The sequence below is a fragment of the Pogona vitticeps genome, chromosome 1, assembly GCF_051106095.1.
Source record: "Pogona vitticeps strain Pit_001003342236 chromosome 1, PviZW2.1, whole genome shotgun sequence".
NCBI classification, from domain to species: domain Eukaryota; kingdom Metazoa; phylum Chordata; class Lepidosauria; order Squamata; family Agamidae; genus Pogona; species Pogona vitticeps.
Window position 1 is genome coordinate 176,979,270 of NC_135783.1, and position 10,370 is coordinate 176,989,639.

The 10,370-nt window shown below is 43.0% G+C and overlaps 1 long non-coding RNA gene across 1 annotated transcript; it reads left to right on the forward strand.

Annotated features, from left to right (window-relative positions):
- Positions 1–312: 312 nt before the first annotated feature.
- LOC144586964 (uncharacterized) lies at positions 313–7,839 on the forward strand. Its single transcript, XR_013542068.1, has 2 exons — positions 313–493; positions 4,461–7,839. It is a non-coding gene; the product is annotated as an uncharacterized LOC144586964 (long non-coding RNA).
- The last annotated feature ends 2,531 nt before the right edge of the window (positions 7,840–10,370 follow it).

Here is a 10,370-nt window from a genome sequence, read left to right on the forward strand (position 1 = left end):
TGCTACATGTGTACATCATATTGTTCTCAGGCAGAAGGACAAACATTACACACACTTTGTAGGTTACTGTGAGGGGATAATATGCTATGGAGTTAACATCCTGTCTTTAACATCTGCAAAGCAGTTAGAGGTTCAATATCAAGTCTTAAAATATTATCAAATGCCTAAACTAAGCTAGCATGTTTTGAGAATATGGAATGTTTGGTACCACTCTCTTGGGATAAATGAGGAAACAAATAATCCTGACCTTGAACATTCCTTGCACCTGGAGTGGAGCTAATTAAAACTGCTTAGCTGGCACAGCAAGGGCCAATTAAAAGAAGCTAGATGATTGATTGGTCTTTAGAACTGTGGATGGTAGGATGATGGGATTTAAGAAAGAGAGACAGGGAGAACAAATCCACTCTCCATCTTGATTCATCATCATGGACTGACTTACCATGTTCACCCTATGCTTTGTGCTGTCTGCTATGGAGAACTCTGTACGTGCTCTGTAAGTAAAGTTCATTAGTTCTACTTTCTTGTTTTCTGTGGGAATAATTCTACCATGCCTAGAGCTCTGTAATTTGCATATCTTGCCTGATGATGGTTTTTGTAATCACTGCTGAATTAGTACAAGTTTTGTTGTGTTTTGCTACTCTTTCAAAAAGTTCTGAAACATTTTTGGGTTATTATAAGTTTTATGCAGGGTTCGTTTGCAATCAAGAATAACAACCTGCTTATGTGTGTTGAACACCTAGAAGTAGGAACTCCCAACCATCGGTGCCCTGGCCCACTGGATGTAACCCATCCAGATGGAAAATGGCAGTGTGACAGAGTGGTAAAAGGACCCCTCTGTGTAATGCAGGGAAATAAACCACAAGAGAAGTGTCTCTTCATGATCCCTGTTACCTTTTTATTGTCTTCTCTTTATCTATGACTGTGCTTTGCTTTGTCTCTTCCTCCACTAGACCCTTTCCTTACTACTACTCTCCACTCAAACTCCTTGTCACTCTCTACTTGGGTCCATCTCAGTTTTATTCCTCTGTTAGGAGACAGCAAACAGAATGTCTCTTCTTATATTGGCTAAAATCCTGTTGCAGAGCGTGGTGAGATTCAGACTCATTGAATCAGTAGGGCATTCTTAAGCCAACTCCTGTAAGTTCCATTGATTCAAATAGGCCTTTTCTAGTTGCAACTTACTTTGCTAAGGTTGCAGAGACGTAGACTTGTTAAATCCTCACATATTCAAAGAGCCTACTTTAGCGCAACTTACTGCATGAAGCAACAAAATTTTAGCCAGTGTCTCTGTAATATACTGCGGTCAGTGTGTTACTCCTACTAATCTTCTAGTAGGAAATGGTTGGAATTTCTGGTCTACGATATGTTGCATTTGCAATTAGAACAAATATAATCATTGATTCATTTAGTGAGTGCACTTCATCATTTATTTACAAAATATGATCAGACTGGAAGATGTGAGCTCAGAGATTAGAAGGAAGAATGTGTTTAGGAAGATGAAGGGTTACTGAGTTAAGTATCATTTTCCACTTATCTACGAAGCCAGTAATGAATCATAAAGACAAAATTGTGTATTAACTTGGTTTGGAGAAAAAAAACACACCAAAATCCCTTATGTATACTGTGCATGATTTGAATGGCATTCTTTTATCTTCCTCCAAGGGGCGGAAGTTGCTGACAATTACATAAAAGAAAAGAGGACACTGCTCAAAATAAACAGAGCAATTAATATCAATATATGAATGTAAGAAGCCAAGTGTGGGCATTCAAAGTGCAGAGCCCCACTGTTTGTAATGTGATTTTGTAGAATTGGACGGCTTTGCTATCTGATGACAATGGTTCCCATGGTACGAAGTTAAGGGAAGAATTCAACCACAGTGAAGTAGAAGGAAGCAGTAGATATGCAACTCAGTAGGCAGTGGGGTGGATTGGTGAGTGGCAATTATGTTTACATCTCTCAATGTCTCACCTTTTCCGGCCTCTGGAAGCAGAGCTTAGAAACACCATCTTTTTTTGAACTAGAACTACTAGAAAACTGCAGCCTGACTGCAAGACTGAGAGGTGTACTTGCAGGAATGATGTCCTAACCAAACAATAAGCAAAATCTGTAAAAAGGTAACCACAAAAATTTGAGAAAGCAAAATACGAATTGCTATAAACATAGAAATCTCTTATATGTCCCTCCTATTTAATATAGATGCTGATAAAAATATGGGAACTCGCTAATACTACAGCAAGAGATGTCGAAATGTTTAGGGATTATTGCACCTTTCAGTTCTACTGTTGATAGCTTATGGTTTTTCTTCAAATTACTCAGAGTAATTTGAAGAAATGTTCTATTACTTCCTGTCAGGTTACATTGAACTTATAGAAACCCTAGCAGAGTTTCCAAGATAACTGAGATGTTTAAGGAATGGTTTTAACACTGACAACCCTCACTGAGTTTCTATCGCCGAATAAGGGCTTGAACCCAGGTCTTCTGAGTCTTGCTGTATTCACCACACTTGGTAGCAGCCGGAAGGCACGTATGTTGTTAAAGACGTTGTTTTCGTTAATGTTGCCTTTTTTTGCGGTCCTACAGATCTGGTGATTGTTATACGAGAAAGGAAGACCTTTTAAAAACACTGCAGAATTTTGAATTTCTTGTAAAATTCATTTTGCTAGATAGCAGAAGTACAGAGATTTACAGAAGAAAATAGCTTCAAGTTCTCCAGACAGTTCACCCCTTTCTCATTAACTGGCACTTGAGATCTCAGTAACTTACTCTGATACATTTGTAAGAGGAAGAATAAAATGTTTCATTACTTAGATTTGTGAACAGATTGACAGGAACCTAACAAACAACAACACTGCTTCCAACAGACTAAAGAGGGGGAAAGAGAACACAAAACAGATAGGCAAGGCTTTCTTTAAATTCAGAGACTGTAAGGACCAATTGGTTACATCCAGATAGATATATAACCACCTCAGCACAGAAAAGAACATCCCAGTTGCTCAAACTGCAGATAGAATGTGAGGTTGCAAATAAAATTTTAACACAAAATGCATACAGAGTGTTTTATTTTATGTTACTTTTTCAGGTGTTTTATTGTGCATTGCTCCTTATTCAAATAAATTGAATGTCAAATTATTATCATGGATAATGGTAAATACAATTGTTTATACTTTTTTGCATGCCTTTATGCCTTACTTAAATTAAGATTGTTTTTATTTTTCATCGTAAATTGTATTTCTGGAAAAAGATGAGGGATTGGTAGTCTGTGTTTTGTCTCTTTGTATTCTGCTTTCTCAAGTGTTTGTGGATCCAATATGGACTCGGACAGTCCATAAAATGATGGTTCAAGGTTCTGTGTTAAAGCTTTCAATGATGTTTGAATGGCAAGCAGACAATAATTCATATTAGGAATGTTTTTGAGTGTATTAATGGGCGCTGCGTGTTAAACCACAGAAGCCTCTGTGCTACAAGGTCAGAAGACCAGCAGACGTAAGATTGAATCCACGTGACAGAGTGAGCTCCCGTCGCTTGTCCCAGCTCCTGCCAACCTAGCAGTTAGAAAGCATGTAAATGAGAGTAGATAAATAGGTACCACCACGGTGGGAAGGTAACAGCATTCTGTATCTAGTCGCACTAGCGACATGACCACGGAAACTGTCTTCGGAGAAACGGTGGCCCTACAGCTTGGAGACAGGGATGAGCACCGCACCCTAGAGTTGGACACGACTGGACTAAATGTCAAGGGGAACCTTTACCTTTACTGAGAAGAAAGCTTCATGGAATTATTTCTGAGTTCACATGGCTTGCACAAGATTGTAACAGAGTCCACTTAAAATGGTTGAATTAGACTGCACAGAGACATACAGTATATAAATTCAGCAATGGGTTCACTGGGGGGGGACATCCATCACAACTGCAAACATGCATTAAATGTCCTGCACCTCATTTTATTCATTGGCAAACTTGATTTAAACACATGGGCCTGCTACCATCAGGTATACGTTTGCCATAAATTCAAAGGGTATTACTGTTTTCTTTCATAAAGGCTATAGGGAAGTAAATATGACCAGAGGGGAAAAATACTCCAAAATGAAAAAGAGATGCCTATCATAAATACTGAAATGCTCCACAATTGCCACAGCTGTAAACGCATAACATGGCAGTACATAATGGCATTGGACTATACGACCAGACAAAGGATAACATTGTTCAGTTTTACCACGTTCCCACCATTGTTCTTGTTTCCTCTTGTTTCTGTATTGGATTATAATAGCATCTTTTTTTCCACCTTGTGGAAATGTATGTATAATTTTGCACATTTTTTGCCTATTGCCTGCATTTTTGGTACACATTTTTCCTATTGACTACAGTGTCTTTAGGCACATTTATTTCAAATGTGTACATTTTTAATTGACCACACTATTCAAACATATGCATGATTTGTGTCTTCTTCTCTCTGACACAGGATGAGCCTTGCAAATATACAGATTTCCAAAGCAAGAAGCATTGCCTTCCACTGGAAAAATGGATGCACCAGAAAAAGTGTCCTTCTATGTAGAAATATGAAGCCAACCTCTTTGTTTTCCATCCTCACATTACACTAAAGGGTTTAAAAGCATCCAAAGAGGAAAAGAACAGCCTCCGCTACAGTGACAACAGCTATATGAATTATAAACTCAACCCCTCTTTACAGTTTTGTTATCATAATTGACTCCACAGGGTAACAATTTATCTACTTGTGCAGGCCATACAGACCCAGATTTGACCCTAATTACTTTGATCAGTGAGTTTATACAACCTATTCTTCTGAATGGAAAGCAGCTTTCCCTTTCTACTTACCACACAGAACTATTAAAAACCATGTGGAACTGGTAGCATAACACAGAGACGCGACAAATAGACAGAGGTGCACGCTGCATATTGTGATGAAAATCCCTCAACATGACAGTGTAACAGTTTCTCTGGCTATCCTGAGATAACTTGCATTGGCCTATTTACCGTAGCTGCAAGAAGCCATTATCAATGGATCAAGATTTTCTGAATGACATCAGCTAAAGAGCTTTGCTCAGCTTATCTTCCAATTGTCAATTGCCATAGCTATCTTAAATCTGCAAATATAGTTTGGGCAGGTTTAGGGCAGGCAGCATCGCTAGTCACCATGGGTCAAACTTAGACAGAAGGACAGATTGCTGTGATCATCATAAGTTATTGCCTCATTTCTTTGCTATTAAAAAGAGAATACTTAAACACTGAATACAAAATTAGAAGACTGAATGCTTAACCTTCATACAAAATTTTTAAAAAGCCGTAGGGTCTTTGTTACACATTGCAAAAATGGTGGTGGGTAGCTGGTACACATAAAATTATTTAGACCATTAAACATTTACAAACAAAGGCTAGCTTTCTACCTATATGAGTCTTCCTCTGGTTGGTCACCACTATGATGCAGATGGTGCAGAAAAAAACATGAACAGTTCCAAAAATCATGGCAAACGTCTATGCTGGGCCCCTTTAAGTGAGTTTCAAAATGGGTGCTTCAGGATAGGAGTGGAGGTTTCAAATGTCAACACTTTCTGCTTGGGCTACCAACTTGCCAGGCAAAAATCTCTGAAGAGCTCTAACATTTGTGATTATTTTGAGCCATTTTGTTGGCCTAATAAAGGTATTGCTCAAATACGGATTTCAAGCATTATTAAAGAAAATCCAAAAAAAACCCACACATGATAAAAGGGTAGCTGAAATAAAGACCTACTAAAACAAATGTGTAATGACTTCAGGGAAGCTGGCCCAAGATTTTAATAAATGATATTGACCCACTCTCGATTTCATCAATTTCACTCCCTTTTGCAAATTCCCAGATCCTAATTAGCCACCGACAGAAACAGGTGCAGCCTTTTGATTTCAGAAAATGGCTATTAATAGTTCAGCTGATAACAATATACAAAATCTGTTTCTTCCCTTTTCCCAAGACTCAAGCTATTCCCCAGGAATCATGAACATCTTGTCAGGATGTTCAGATAAAGAAATGCACACTAAGAGCCATGTGCAAATGATCAAAACGCCTTCCTCTTTTCTGCATGGGAATGTATGCACATTTTCCTAATGCATGCAGTTTTGGCATTGCAGTTTTTATTCCCAACCCCAGAATAAAACACGAGACAGTGATGTGGGTTAAATACGGGCCACACTTTATTAATATACATTCATATTCCAAATTTGACATTTGAAAGGAAGGGGCCTTCTGTAGTGCGGAAAAAAATGACATGAGCATCTAAATGCTCCTAGATCAATGAAAGGGGCGAGTCCCCGGCCCCCTGCTCCAGCAATCTTAAGGATAGCAGGAAGCTGGCCAGCCGCTAAGAAACACCCCCAGACTCAATCCCACTTTATTCGAGGGTTGTTAGTCTGGAAGTGGCCCAGAGCATCTTCCCGCCACAGGCACTGTAATCGCACGCTCTGCAGTGCCAGGCGGTTTGATGTACTGTTGGCTTACTTGAAATTACAGCGGGACTCACCATAAATACTTGCTTTTCCGCACTACCCGCCACAGCATAGGGACTAGCATGGCTATGTCCCATGCCCGCCACAGTGCCCTGTGAGCTCGGCAAGCAGGCCCCCCCGATGTCCTCTAAGAAGACCTCTAAACCCGCATCTGACAGATGAACACTCCAGAACAATTCAGAATTCTTGGCTTGAATCCTGTGGTGACCTATCACTGAACCAATGCCGTTACAGATGCCTCTGCATACTTCCCTGTTGATGCCCCGCCGGGCCTTGTTAACTGTGCCACTCCTCTCAGAGCCTCGCCAGGCTAACCGAGAAATAATCGTAGACCATAAGATCTGCATCACTGGGTATGCAGCCTTCAAACTCTTGAGGTCACATAGAATGTCCAGGATTGAGGCCTTGCCAGGCAGTCGAGGCAAGTCGTTGCCTCCAAGATGTATCAATAGCAAGACTGGTGGGCAGTGGGCGAATGCTGTCATTCTACTCAGTTGACCCCACTGCATGCCATGCAGCCCCTTCCATGTAATGTGAGCCCTTGCTCCAAGCCCCAAATTGCTCCCTCAAGGAGATGCAGCTGCATAGCGTTCTGCCCAGTATATATAGCTATGCCCGACGATCATGATCTGCTTTCGTGTTCTTGACTCCAGGCAACCTGTAAAAACATAAGTCAGGCCCCTGCCTACAAAGTAGGTAAGGTCCTAATGTACCTTTTATAACAAGACGAGGACCAACGGCCTAATTGCTTAATGTCATGTGCGCTGTAGCCCATGGCCGCTGCAGTGGATGCCGCTCCAATTCTAAATGAATGTGTGCCAAACCTTGCACCTGTAATGCCAACCTTGTGCAGAGCTAATCCGGTCAATTTCCAAAATTGATATTTCGTCAATGGAGACTTATCCGCATGCTGGAAAAAATAACCCTCATCTTTTCCTCTATACTGCAAGTGTGCCTGCGTGGCTCTGACCAGGCATATGCACTTGGTTGAGCATTGCCCCAGAATTAACTGCCTACCTTTCCCCATTTGATCGGCCTTGGATCTTCTAATCACTAGCTCTACTTTCCCTCCTCGTACCTTTACATCCTGCCATTGCAGAGCTACCCCGGTTTTGTCTACCTTACCTCCAGCTACTAGCTCACTGATCCTCAGGGCCCCAAAGAAGGCTATGAGGGACACAGCATGGAATAACCTTATCTCATACTCGTCCCTGCACAGCGCCATCCAGTGCTCGCACATACGTTCCAGAAGGAGAGGTGATATGGGTGCTCTAGTGTCCCTCACTCTTCCTCTCTCTCTGGACCATCCCTCTAACATTTTCCTTATTCGAAAATCCCCTGTAATGTCCCTGTAGCCATTACTTTTCGCATGAAATGCTAAGGCTGACAGCTTACCTTGTATAGTGGCCGGCGCCAACCCTTTCCTATAAAGGTATACCATAAACTGCTGGAGATGTTCGACCGGAACTGGCCAAGCCTGCTCCAGATCAACCATCATCCTAAACTGCATGAACTCCGTACTCACTGTGGAGTAGCCCTTTCTTGTCCTTTCTGCCAGGGCCAACCCTATTGCTCGGGATGCATCGTCACACCAATCTGCCAGACCTCCGGAGGAAGAACTTCTGGCAGCTCCCTGGCTTCTGGAGCCAGCTCCCTGAACCGCTTGATCTGTTGATATGACAGAGCATCAGCTATGCTATTGTCTACAGTGGGGACATGCCTGGCATGCACAACTATGTTAAACTGTAAAGCCCTGAGTGTAAAGGCCCTCACTAGGTTCATGACCCGCTCTGACTGTGCTGTCAGGTTGTTTATGATGTAAACAACCGCCTGGTTGTCACACCAGAAACGGACCACTGAATTTGACCATTCCTCCGCCCACAGCGATAGGGCGCCAACAATTGGAAAGAATTCCAAGAAGGTTAGGTCCCTCGTGATGCCACTCTGATGCCATGCATCCGGCCATGAGCCTAAGCACCACTTGCCTTGGCAATAGATGCCGAATCCCAAGGATCCTGCAGCATCCAAATTCACCTGGAAATCCACCTTCAAATTCCTCTCAGACCTCCAGAAGGAAACCCCATTAAATTATTTGAGAAATTGGCTCCAGACATGAAGATCTTCCCTCATGCCTTGCGTTACCCTAGTCCTGTGCCTCGGTCATTTGAGGCCCCTCATGGCTGTGCACAGGCATTTGAGAAACACTCGGCCTGGTGCCACAACCTTGCAGGCAAAGTTTAAATGACCAACTATTTCCTGCAGGTCCCGAAGTGACAACTTTCTTTTGTGCAATAAAGAGTCTACCCGGGCCCTAAGGTCATTCAACTTGTCCTGGGGTAACCTGGATGTTTGCTCGACAGTGTCCAGTTCTATACCCAGAAAAGTCAGTGATGTGGCTTGACCCTCTGTCTTATCTTCAGCTAAGGGCAGCCCTAATTCCTTGGCTAATGTTTGAAACATATTATGTATAAAGCTGCATCTACCTGAGCCCCCTTTTCCGCAGAAAAGGAAATCATCCAGATAATGAGCCGTTGAATTGCATTGCACCATGCATCTAAGTCTCCATTCTATAAATGTACTGAACTTCTCAAAAGCGGCACATGACATTGAGCATCCCATGGGTCCACATAAAATGCACCCCCAAATTGGAAGCCCAGCAAGTTGAAGTCATGTGGGTGAACAGGCAGAGGTCTAAATGCTGATTTAATGTCATATTTTGCCAGTTCAGCCCCGAAACCACATTTCCTGCTCATCCTCACTGCCTCATCAAAGGAGGTATACCTGACCGTGCACAACTCTTGGGGAATGGTGTCGTTTACCAACCTGCCTTCAGGAAAAGACAGATGATGAATTAATCGAAATTCACCCGGGGCCTTCTTGGGCACTATGCCTAGTGGCGAAACCCTGAGGTTCTTCAAAGGTGGTGTTGGGAAGGGTGCGCGGACCCGACCCTCCCTTACTTCTTTATCGATTTTTTGCTGCACAATGCTCTCCATACCTAGTACTGAGTGAAGGTTTCGCGCCATGAACGCCTTGCGTTCCCCTAATGCTGGAATCCTGAACCCATATTTAAATTCCTCCAATAAATACCTTGCATCCTCCTGGCGAGGATAAAACCTCAGCCATTCCTCCATAACCTGCACCCTAATTGGGCTGGGTCCCTTTTCCAGAGGTGCCGCTGCCATTGTTAGGCTTCCTGGGGCCTCTTGCATTCTTGCCTTGTTGCTGGGCCCCTGCCCTAAAACAGGAGGAGGGGGGGCAGGTGGAGAGAAAAAAACCTCCAAATAGCCAAGAGCCACCGACAACACCAAACCACCGCGCGGCTTCCCTCATTTGCCACCCGAAAGTAAACAGAAGGCCAGAGCAACTAAAGCTAGGAAAACTGAGGCGGCGTGTTTTCTCCCGAGTAAAATCCACCTAGATGTGCCCAGTAATAAGAAACAACTTAGCCCAGGGAGGAAGCCGTTGCCCCTCCGGTCCCGCTGGTTGATGCTCCGCCTCTGTTTCCGCGATCTGCAGCGTCTGTGCTTCTGCTCTCCTTTCCAGTAAAACACTTGTTCGTGAGTAGGCCCTGCTGTGCTCCACAGTGCTCCACAACTCTCTTTCCTGCTAAGGTGCCCAAAAAGAAGAGGGCGTTCCAGAGGGAAAAGCCTCTTTAAAACCCTGGCTTTCCCCTCCCACCTAGGAAGTCATGTGAGACTAATCCGTCTTGCGATACCCTGGGTGGAAGGCAAGGCCACCTTTGCTGTTTGAGGTCCAGGGACCCTCCAGCGGCTGGATCATTGCACAGTTGCATTGTAAGCTTGGGAAATTACAGCTCTCCTGTCTTGAATCAGCAATTAAGACCCATTAGATTTATGAAATGATTTGCTTC